Source organism: Anguilla anguilla, chromosome 15, assembly GCF_013347855.1.
Source record: "Anguilla anguilla isolate fAngAng1 chromosome 15, fAngAng1.pri, whole genome shotgun sequence".
In the NCBI taxonomy this organism is placed as follows: domain Eukaryota; kingdom Metazoa; phylum Chordata; class Actinopteri; order Anguilliformes; family Anguillidae; genus Anguilla; species Anguilla anguilla.
The window spans coordinates 176,046-188,109 of record NC_049215.1 but is presented as its reverse complement, the minus strand read 5'-3'; positions in this window follow the sequence as shown (position 1 = coordinate 188,109).

Below are 12,064 nucleotides of genomic sequence, written 5' to 3'. Positions count from 1 at the left end.
ATTACTGCGGAGAATCCATTTTACATTGCAATAGAAGAGGAAGGATCGACTGTCATATGGACACTCTGTGCTTACATAGTATTTCGTCTGTCCAGAATAAACCTTGGGAAAGCACATCCTGTGTCCTGACTGTCACTTCACTCACACTGATTGCACCGAAGCGAGACATAGTTCGACCTGGTTACATGAGCTCTATGTAAACATAGTACCACTCTGATGTAAAGGTTATGTCGGTGTTATGTTTATATAATCATACTTTATTTATATAGCACCTTTCATACATAAAATGCAGCTCAAAGTTCTTCACATAAAATGAGGGGAAAAAAAACAAAGAAGTACAAATAATAAATAAAATAAATAATAATAAAAAAGGATAATAATAATAAAATAATAATAATTTAATATAATAAAACAAGAACACAAATAAGATAGTGAAGAAGTAAAAAGCAAACTAAAGGTATAAAAACAATAAAACAAGAACACAAATAAGATAGCAAAGAAGTGAAAAGAAAACTAAAGGTATAAAAACACAAACACAAATAAGATAGTAAGATCATTAAATGCAAACTGAGGATAGGCTAGGGTAAAAAGGTAAGTTTTGAGCTGTTTTTTTAAATTATCCACAGATTTTGCTTGTCAGATATGTACTGGTAAGGTGTTCCATAGTTTTGGGGCATAAGAACTGAAAGCTGCATCACCACGTTTCTTTTTAGTTATTGGAACAGTAAGTAGGCCAGATTATTTTAGCATCCTATTTGGAGAATAAAGTGAGAGACAGTCTGTTATGTATGAAGGTGCATTGTTATAAAGAGCGTTAAAAACCAGTAAAATAACATTAAAATCAATCATAAAAGATACTGGTAGCCAGTGTATAGAGGCTAGAACTGGGATGATATGTTCACTTTTCCTTGTTTTTGTTAGTACTCTGGCTGCTGCATTTTGAACAAGTTGAAGTTTACTAATCCATTTTATTTGGCAGTCCAGTGAGCAGAGCATTACAATAATCCAGTCTTGAGAAAATTAAGGCATGGGTCAATATTTCTGCATAAAATGACAGATGTGGTCTAACTCTTGATATATTTTTGAGATAAAAGAAGGCAGTCCTAGTGATATTGCCAATTTGGCTTTTGAAGCTTAGGTCTGAGTCAACAATGACTCCTAGACTTTTTACTGCTTGCTTTGTCATATCCCTCTTGTTTTTGTGTTTTTTGTTAGCCTCATGTATCTTGTTCTTTCCTTTCACAATTTTTGTTTTCCCTTGCAGCGTAGGCAGGTCTCGTTGCCAGCTGATTTCCTTCACCTGCCTCCTCAGCATTCCGCATGCTTCTGCCCCTATTTACTCCAGCATATATTCTCGGTTCGCTCACCACTCTCCGCCAGATCGTTGCCTCAGTTTGCTTAAAGCTTCTAGTCGGCTCTCGTTTAAAGTTATTTGCGTTCCCGTCTCATACTCCGGTTTTTCCCTGCTTACCTGCTTTTTCTTTCCCCGTTCGTCGTTGCTTGTTTTTGTGTTCTGGTGCCCCTGTCATTGTCTCCCCAGTTGTCGTGGTTGTGTCTTGTCTTTCGTGTTGTCTGCGTCCTGTCTGCGTTTTCGCCGTTTCCAGCCTGCCCTTCGCCGACCTCCCAGTCCAGCCCTGTCCCAGTCCAGTCCAGCTCCTGCTCCCTGTCCAGTCCAGGCCTGCTCCAGTCTGGTCCTGCTCCCTGTCCAGTCCAGTCCTGCTCCAGTCCGGTCCTGCTCCTTGTCCAGTCAAGTCCTGATCCAGTCCGGGCCTGCTCCCTGTCTAGTCCGGTCCTGCTCCCTGTCCAGTCCAGGCCTGCTCCAGTCTGGTCCTGCTCCCTGTCCAGTCCAGTCCTGATCCAGTCCAGTCCTGCTCCCTGTCCAGTCCAGTCCTGATCCAGTCCGGTTCCAGTTCTGTCCGGGGCTTCTACGCCTTCTCTCTCGCTACCCAGCTGGATCACCAGTTATTAAAATAAATGTGTCTGATTTTTCCCAGAGAATCTGTGTCCGAGTCCTTCATTTGGGTCCACCTGCATTACGTCACGTAACAGGCTTGACTTGTAAAGCAAGATTCCCTAGTCTGCTCAAGATTTTGTTTCTTTTTGCGTCCAAGCCTATCACAAGTATCTCTGTTTTATCTTTGTTTAGTTTAAGGTAGTTCTCATTCATCCACTTTATAACACTGGTCAGACAGTTAATTAATTGATTTAAGCTCTGAGGGTCATCAGGCCTAAGAGAAACTGAGTATTGTCCGCATAGCTATGGAAATTGACTCCATGTGTTCTAATTACTTCACCAAGTAGCAGCATGTACAAAGGGAACAACAAAGGACCAAGTACGGAGCCTTGTGGCACACTATAAAGAATTTCAAGTTGTTTGGAGGCATGTTCCCGTAGGCTAATGAAAAAGTGTCTATTAGTTAAGTACATCTTAAACCAATTTAGAACAGCACCTGAGAAGCCAACATAATTTTCAAGGCAGTTTATGAGAATATTGTGGTCAATGATATCAAAGGCTTTTTTTCTTTTTCGCCGGACCCTCAGCCATATCGATGTTGTTATGTTAGTTAAGGTTGGCACCGCTCTCAACTCCCGCCGTAAAAACTGTTAGCATTAACGTTATTACTTCCTCAACCCTCGTTACGTGATTTTTTTTAACCCCCACCCACAATTGCATGCAGCCATTCATAGACCTCAGCTTATCAAATAACCAATTAGAGATTGTAAGAGAACATATGACCTATGCGTGATTCAAATCAACGAGCCAGACCTAGGTCTAAAAAGTTTGTTAAAACAATCAACCAACCAGAGAATGAAAAAACTTTTTTTTTTAGAAAATGCAAAAATGCTAGGGATCGACAGTGAAGGCTTTGAAGATCGACCAGTCGATCGCGATCAAACTGTTGGTTACCTCTGTTCCAGGGAGTCACTTTCATATTAGTTTAGTTAGTTTACTTTAGTTTAAGTTTATTGTCATTCCTTCTCCTTACATGTTATGCAAAAAGCAGAACGAAATATAGTGCCCCGGGGGCCATAGTGCAATACTTAAAAACAGAAAAATTAAACAAGCAAGCAATAAAAACAAAGCACTAAAAAGAGAACGTACAACAATAAAAGCAGCAAACTTAAAACTTCACTTAAGTTGAAGTGTAAAAACAGCGGAGTGTTCCGACTGTTAAAGTGCTGACGTGCTTATGTAAGTCTAAATAACCGTCAGGTAGGACAGTTCAGGAGACCAACAGCCTGTGGAGAAAAGCTGTTTTTGAACCTGGTGGTTCTGGTCTTGATACTCCTCAGCCTTCTTCCAGAAGGCAGCGGGTCAAACAGTCCTTGAAAGGGGTGCGAGGAGTCCTTCATGATGCTGTGGGCTTTTCTTTTACACCTTTCTGTGTAAATGTCCTTGATGGCGGGGAAACTGGTTCCGGTGATCTACTGGGCCGATTTCACAACCTGCTGCAGGGCCTTCCTGTCTGCAGCTGAACAGTTCCCATGCCAAACAGTAATGCAGCAAGTCAGTATGGACTCTATGGTACACCTGTAGAACCTGGAGAGAATAGATGTGCACAGCCCAGCTCTCTTTAGCCTTCTTAGGAAGTACAGGCGTTGTGCTTCTTCACTAAGGAGGGGGTGTGCTGGCTCCAAGAGAGATTGTCTGTGATGTGCACCCCCAAAAACTTAAAACTGGTATTAAAAATTACACCTCTTCTTGATTTTTTCGGGAACCACTGCGTTAAGAACCGATTTTAACTTATAGTTGAAGTTATCAACCATCTCATAGATGCTAAGAGAGTCGTTAGACATGCAGTCTTGTTGATCATGCAGGAACATATCAGTGAACACACCTGCTGATAAATTATTAAAGTATCATTTTCTAAAGGTTCGTTGGACAACGTTTTTGACAGTGGCTAAAATAGTATTAAAAAATAGGCTCTGTGTCACGGTGCGGTGGAGGGTTAGGACCCAAATGCGGAGGCGGAAAAACTCAAACTCCAAAAAAGGTAAGAACAAAAGACTTTACTAAACAAAAGGGGAACAAAGGGAACAAAAGGCCTCGCAGGGCAGGAACATGATCCGAAACACAACCAAACAACCAACACTACCGACAAACCAACAAGGATCCAGCACTCAGTTCAGGAGACGAGAAACTTAAATAGGCAGACACTGGCGAGACACAGGAGGGCACCATGAACAATCAGGCCACAGAGCGGGAAGGGAAAACGAGACAACCAGCAAACAATAATGGGATAATAGAAAACAATAATACAATTAAGCAGGACACAAAACAGAAGTGCCGCCATCTGGCGGCCCAACAAGGAAACACAGACAGGAAAACACAGAACCATGACACTCTGTGATCTGAGACAGCAATATCAATATCTTGACCTATTTTTATGTTTAGGCCATTAGAAATTACTAGATCAAGGGTATGTCCCCTATTGTGCGTGGGTACCGTAATATGCTGAACTAAGTCGAAGGAGAGCAACATTTTCATAAATTCTTCTGCTTTGTTGTCAGTAGTGTTGTCAACATGAAAGTTAGAATCACCAGTTACAAGAATATGGTTGGGCTAGTACACCTAGAGGTTGCTCGAGGGATAGATAGAGGATTTTGGCGATTTACTCCATGAGATGCACAATCACAAACGGCAAGCTTACCAAGGAAATAGTTGGAATCTTTTGATAGCAGTATAGGTGATTTAAATCCACCAGGCCACCTGGAGAACCATCGAGACTGCGTGGCAATTATATGACGGTTTAGACACAGGTTAACATTTCCAATTAGCCACTAGTGTTTTGTCAAGCACTTGGACAAAGAGGCTACTCAGAGACGAGGGGTACTATTAACGGAGTAAAATATGTTGTTTGCTAAAAATGAAGCGCCCAGCGCACTAGGGTGAATGCCATCAATTTTGTAAAAGGACGAGTCGTTCCAAAAAAGGTTAAAGTTATCGATGAAAACAAAATTTTCATTGTATGATGCACAGGTGGACTGTAAACAGGTGTGGAGGGCTAACATCCTGCTAAAACAATTTACACCCCTCCCAAGGGGAGGGATAGGACCAGAAATAAACACATTTTCCACAATCTTTGAGTGTGTTAAAAAGGCAGGTAAAGTCACATTTTAGAATTTCTGACTTCTGAGCAGAAACATCATTACAACCAATATGAACTATTAGATTGCGGGCGAGAGGGTATTTAACCAGCAAGCTAGGAATGCGCTCAAAGAGGTCACCAACCTTGGCACCGGGAAAGCAAAGAGTCACCACTGACTTTCTCTTTACGTTTCTGATAATGGAGTCACCAATTACCAGGGAAGAGGGAGGATGTGGGAGCAGCGAGGGCTACGCCACTGAAGCAGGCAGAGGAGGAGAGTGAGCTCGGGCCAGGGGTTCAGCTGTGGGCCGAGGAGTGGATCCAAGCCCTGTCCGGGCCGAGAGGGAGTTTGGCTTTGGGAGACGAGGTGCAGCCAGATGGGAATTCTGCCCGGCATCTGCTGCAGAGTGGACCGTGGGAGATGGAGAACTCCGGAACTCACCAGAAGAGGATGCAGGAGGTGGAATATATATATATACATGAATTACATACTTGGGTAGATTGTATATATATATATATATATATATATTCTTTGTAATTCAATTCAGAAATGTTTGCTCACTCTAATATCTTGGATAATTTGGGCATGGTGCTGCTTCAGCAATGCAGAACTAATGTAAAACAGTGTTGCAGTGAATTCAAAGGAAATATGAACATGTACTGCATGTGCGTTTATAAGATGTATAACTCAGTTGCAAAATTGCTACTTTGGTAGGTTGGTGATCTCTGCTGTTGAATAGAAATTTGTCGAATAGAGACATCTAGTGGTGATTGGTGGACTTATTTTAACATTAATTACATACTTGGGTAGATTGTCGCCATAGTAAAAGAAAGGCAGCAGTGTAATACAATGGGGAACTTGTCTTGTGATCTAAAGGTCCCAGGTTCGATTCCTGGGTCGACACTGCTGTTGTACCCTTGATCAAGTACTTAACCTGCATTGCTTCAGTATATATCCAGCTGTATAAATGGATGCAATGTTAATGTTCTCTAAGTCACTCCAGATAAGAGCGTCTGCTAAATGCCTGTAATGTAATGTAAAGGGTATCTGGAGGCATTCTGACATGTTTAGAAACATGCTCATGGTTGATGGGATGATAGCACTTAGCTAATCTAAGGCGTATGTTAAACTAATGACAAGTCACTGTTACTCACTGAGCAGTGGAATTAAGGCATTGTGGTGAGATAAATTGGACACCAGCTGTGCACACTGTCACTATCTGATGGAAATGCATAGTGCACACACATGAACACACGCACACACACACACACACACACATTCACAAACACACACAATCGTGCGCACACAACACACAAACATACACACACACATTTACAAACAAACACACACACATTCACAAACACACACACATGCACACACACACACCCACACACACATGCATCCACGCACACGTGTACACACACACAAACACTCAAACAGGCACACAAACTGACACACACACAAACGCGTACTCACACAGACACACACAAACGCACGCACACACACCCACACACAAATCCACACACACACACACACACACAAAAACACACAAATGCACACACACACACAGACACACTCACACACATAAACTCACACACACACATAGACAGACAGACAAACGCACACACAAACACACACACACTAATGTACATATACACACAAACGCACACAAACACACACACTGTGGTGCCCCGATCCCTTATCGGTGCTCCACGAGGAAACACCAGCAACACCACGGGGGCCGGCCCTATCAGTGCCGCCGACCACTGGGACAAGTGGTGAGAGGCCATTACCTCCCCAACTACCTGTTGGAGGATTTCAGGGCCAGGGAAAGCACTACGCAGACCAGGTGAGATTCCACAGGTTCAGCACCATGGACAGATCCGCAGCAGAGTGCAGGACTGCGGAATTTTCCACTCTGCTGGAGCACACCTGAGGCAGAATGACAGAGTGGCAGAGTTGCTGGGGCTTCCGACAGAGCCACACCTGGCTTCTCTCCTCATCTGCTCCTGGGGCGGTAACTGGCTGTGGGCCAAACAAATCTCCTCAAATTGGACTCTTGATTAATTGATGTATTAAAGTCTTGAAGTACTGAAGAATTGAAATATTGAAGTATTGGAGTACTGCCTTGCCTGTGCGTCTGGATTCTTGCACCACAGACAGGGGGCTGGAGGACAATAGCCCTAAGGCCGAGGGGAAGACGGAGAAAGGGTACAGCCCAGGACCTCACTGCCCCCTCACCCCCCAGCGACCGTCTAATGCCCTTCTCTTTTGTCTCTCACCAGGAGGAGCCTCAGTGCCCTGGAGAGGAACATTAAATCCTCGACCGGGAAGAAGTTGCTTTTCTCCCCTTACCCTTCCCCAGAAAATTACTTTCACTAAATATATTTTTTTGTTAACCACAGCCTTTGACTCTGACTGCTCTGTTTTCTAATCCTGTTTTGTCAACCGCAACCTCCGCATGGCCGGGTAGTCCACAACACCCACATAAACGCATGCGCACACACCCACACACACAGACACACACAAATGCACATACACCCACACAAACACAGACACACACAAACGTATCCACACAAACAAACACACAAATGCAAACACACGCACAGACACCCACACAAACACACAGTGTTAGGCTGTAAGAGGAGCAGCTGCGTTGGGCTGTTAAAGGAGTAACATGGTGGTTGAATGTGACACTTCCCAGTTGTCTTTAGGCAACAACAAAACAAATGTGCATAATGTTTTTATTATTCAGTCATTTCAATGTACTTTAATAATCTTGAAGATTTTCATTAAAATAAATGTCTTAAGTCACTATCTATCGCTGCATTGGGTAACACAATGGTGATTGAGCCTATGTTTGATATTCATTTATGCTATTGTTATCATAAGTCATGATTTAAAAAACTTGGTGTCTGTGGCGACATTCCCGGGAAAAAATCACAAGCGGCACACAGTTAGTAACGCGTTTTTCATCACCCATCAGTGGTTGGTCCGCCAGAGAGGGTAGGCGGAACTAAGGCAACAGGCTCGCTCTTCAACTCACTTGTGTGTGAGCGGTGTACTGTTTTATCCGGTGTCTGCGTGCGTTACAATAACAGAGAAGGGGGGGGGTTGGGGGAGTTATGGAACCCTAAAAAGTTTTTCATATTATTTGTTGATGTGGATTTTGTATTACATTTAATGACAATGTAACTTCACTAAATTACATAGCTAACGCTAGCTACCGGACCATGTCAAGAAAGACAACATTAGTTTAGACAACGTTGCGCACAGTATCCATCTCTCATATCAGGTAACGTTGCATTAGCTAGTTAGCTAATGTAATTAACACAATCTAATGTCGGCTAACAATTAGAAAAAAACGCTAGCTAACGATACCGACCGGTACCGACCTCGCAAACCGTCTCTCGAATGCAATGCTACCTTGTTGCAACGTTGCAGTGTAGCTAACTTAAGGCCAGTTCAGATCAATGATTCGCAACGAGACTGGGTGCAACTTGCAAAATTCCAAGACGTCTGATTGTAAACATTCTAAAACTGCACTTGGCAATTTGACAAGGACGGTCTTTTAAAACCTCAGGGCAGGCAACGACTCTGCTACTAGCCAGTTCACACCGCTGCAATTTTCTCTGCAACATTCTAAAACCGTTTCGCCTCGTTGCGAATCATTGATCTGAACTGGCCTTAACGTTACCGTTATTTACATTGCCATCGAGTTCATCAATATATTATAATGATCGGAATAAAGCCGGGGTATGTGGAGCAGAGCCGGGTCTGATTCCTGAAGACGTCATGCAGGAGAAAACTAAATAAAAGAATAGGGCAGTATGGATTAGCATTGTTATTATTTTATTACGCTTCCTCATATGTTCCTTCAGCCTTTATGCCCTTTTTGATGAAATATCCTTTGTTTTTGTTTTATTCTTCTTGTTCTGACTGCTAATTTAACACCCAGCTCCGCTTTATTCTCGAACAGTTTAGCTAGCAAAACCAGAAACACCAGGGGTAACATTTTGCAAGGCAGTTGTTTAAAAAATACCACACAACAATCATTCACGAAAAAGACTGCCTATTGTGCACGAGATACATAATTGCACAAGCCACAGTGAATCCCGCAAATTCTTTCTGCAGTGTAAAGATGTTCATATCGGGCAAAAGGTGGAAAAAGAACGTTTGCAGAAATTGATCATCACTAATTCTACGCCAGGTTTGCTACGGCATTTTAACCCGACTCGGCAGTGTAAAGACATCTTGAGTTAGCCTAATGTTAGACAACGAATGAGTATGTACATAACGTTACTTTTATAACAACCCTTTTTTATTCAGTAAATAGTAAGTGTTATAGTTGGCGTGCCAACTGACTGACGTCACACAGGCGACACTGGTTGGATCCGGTTGGATCTATGAGAAGTGAGGTCCAAAAACACACCTGCAATTACCGCTTCTCGCCATTGGCACCGCCATAGAGAACGAAACTGAAATCTTCGAGATTGTCACTTTAAAACGTATTTTTCTAAGCCTAAATTTCCCACTATAAAAGTTCACCCGAACCGTCTGGGCATGGTATTGAGAACTGTCAGTTAGCTATGATTGACAGACCGTGCCCCGTTACCATAGCTACCCCCATGATACGCGCTCTTTTTGGGAGACTGAATTTTCACAAGCTAGCTAGGTTAGTAGTATATCAAGTATCAATAGATAGCTAAGGTAAGGACGTTGACTTACATCCAATTATAATTTTTGCTATCTAGCTTGCCAAGTTAAGATAAAAGCACAACTATAACGTCCTCATAAAAGCAAACTAGCTAGCTAACGTTATCGTTAACATTGCCTTATGAAAGCAAACTACCTAGATAGCTAACGTTAGCTAGCTAGCTAAATGAATATAACCAGAAATAATCTAATAGTCCTTAATGTTATCGTTAACATTGTCTTATGAAAGCAAACTACCTAGCTAGCTAACATTAGCTAGCTAGCTAAATGAATATAACCAGAAATAATCTAATAGTCCTTAAAAGGCACTCTAATTTAAGTGAACCTAACGTTAGTCAAATATTTGCATTGACTTGCCTGTAAGCCAGCGGCGCAAACTATGGGTCTCGCACATAGGCGGTTTTATCATAGGACATAGGTAGCCTACGCAATTGCTTGGGGCCTCAGCCGCCAAAGGGGTCTCGTGAATTTGTGTTTCCTTTTTTTATTTTTATTTTTTTATTTATAAAACATTTTTCCTTTCTTTTCACTCCAAACGAATGATAATCTGCAATAGATACAATAAATATATCTACATGTAAATGTGGGCCTATCCAATTAAATATCTATATTTGCCTATATTTATTATCACCCACATTTCAGATTTAATGGACTATTCATTACATTACATTACATTACAGGCATTTGGCAGACGCTCTTATCCAGAGCGACGTACAACAAAGTGTATAACCATAACCAGGAACAAGTATGACGAAACCCCTAGAGAGAAGTACCGGTCCAAGTGCAGGGAACAACCGCATAGTTCAACTTGGACCCTGAAGGTTAAACTGATTAACACTAACAACGAGAACGGCAACAACGCAGTCTATGGAAAAAATACAAGCAGTAGTTAAGACAGTTAATGCACCTAAGTCACCTATGAAACAGCTGTCTAGTTACAACCCTAAGCTTACAGTCATTTACAGGGGGGTAGGGAGGGATGGGGAGAGGTGCAGCCTGAAGAAGTGAGTCTTCAGTCGTCGTTTGAAATGGGTCAGTGTCTCAGCTGTTCTGACCTCCACAGGGAGGTCATTCCACCATCGTGGGGCCAGAACAGACAGGAGACATGTTCTGGAAGTGCAGGTGCGAAGAGGGGGAGGTGCTAGGCGTCCTGAGGTAGCAGAACGGAGGGATCTGGTTGGCATGTAGGGTTTGAATATCTTGTGGAGGTATGCTGGGGCTGATCCCTTGACTGCGTGGTATGCTAGGACCAATGTTTTAAATTTGATGCGAGCTATAACAGGCAGCCAGTGGAGGGTAGTGAGCAGGGGTGATGTGGGAGTGTCTGGGGAGGTTGAAGACCAGACGAGCCGCAGCATTCTGGATGAGTTGCAGGGGTCTGGTGGCAGATGCCGGTAGTCCAGCCAGAAGAGAGTTGCAGTAGTCCAGGCGGGATAGAACCATTGCTTGGACCAGGAGCTGGGTTGAGTAGGTGGTGAGAAAGGGGCGGATTCTGCGGATGTTATACAGGATGGACTATTCCACCTTGACCTTCCTGCATTTGCGCCTAATCAATGATGTAGAAATTCGAGTTGCCATCAGAGGCAGAGTCACTATCTTTGCTACCATGAAGCGTTTTCAAAGTGGATTTGAGAAGAGAAAGAAGAGGAAGGAAGATGCCCAGTTTAAGGAAAGTTTGCCTAAACTGACGAAATTCTTTAATAAAACAGCCAGAGACTCCACGACGGAGGAGCAACAAGTAGATTATCGACCACCCTAACCGCTTGTGTATTTACTTCGTATTTATTAGAGAGAACTGGACATTGTTACCTATTTAAATGTAAGTCCTGTAAAGATACACATAATAAATTGTCTAAATGTAAAAAAATAACTTCATACATATACATTTAGTTATATTAATACAGCCTTATTTATTATAACTTTAAGACAAGCAACACGCTCGGAATTATCTCATCGCGACCCATTAAATCCAATGGCGCAGAAGTTGCTTCATAATTTCAAACTGCTTTCCTAACTGCTATTTTGCGTCCTGCGACTTGATTTACAACAGTGAATATGTACGGATTCCTAGACATGCTGATAGCGACCACCCTTTCTCATATTAACCTAAAATGCGCAAGACAGGACACTTATACAGTATGCTAGCAAATTTAAGTTCCATTCATTTACATTGGGTGGTCGATACACGTCCCCTTAGCAACCAAAAGCTAGAGCTGGACTACCTCTGAGTTAATATGCCGGCACATAAAAAATTGTG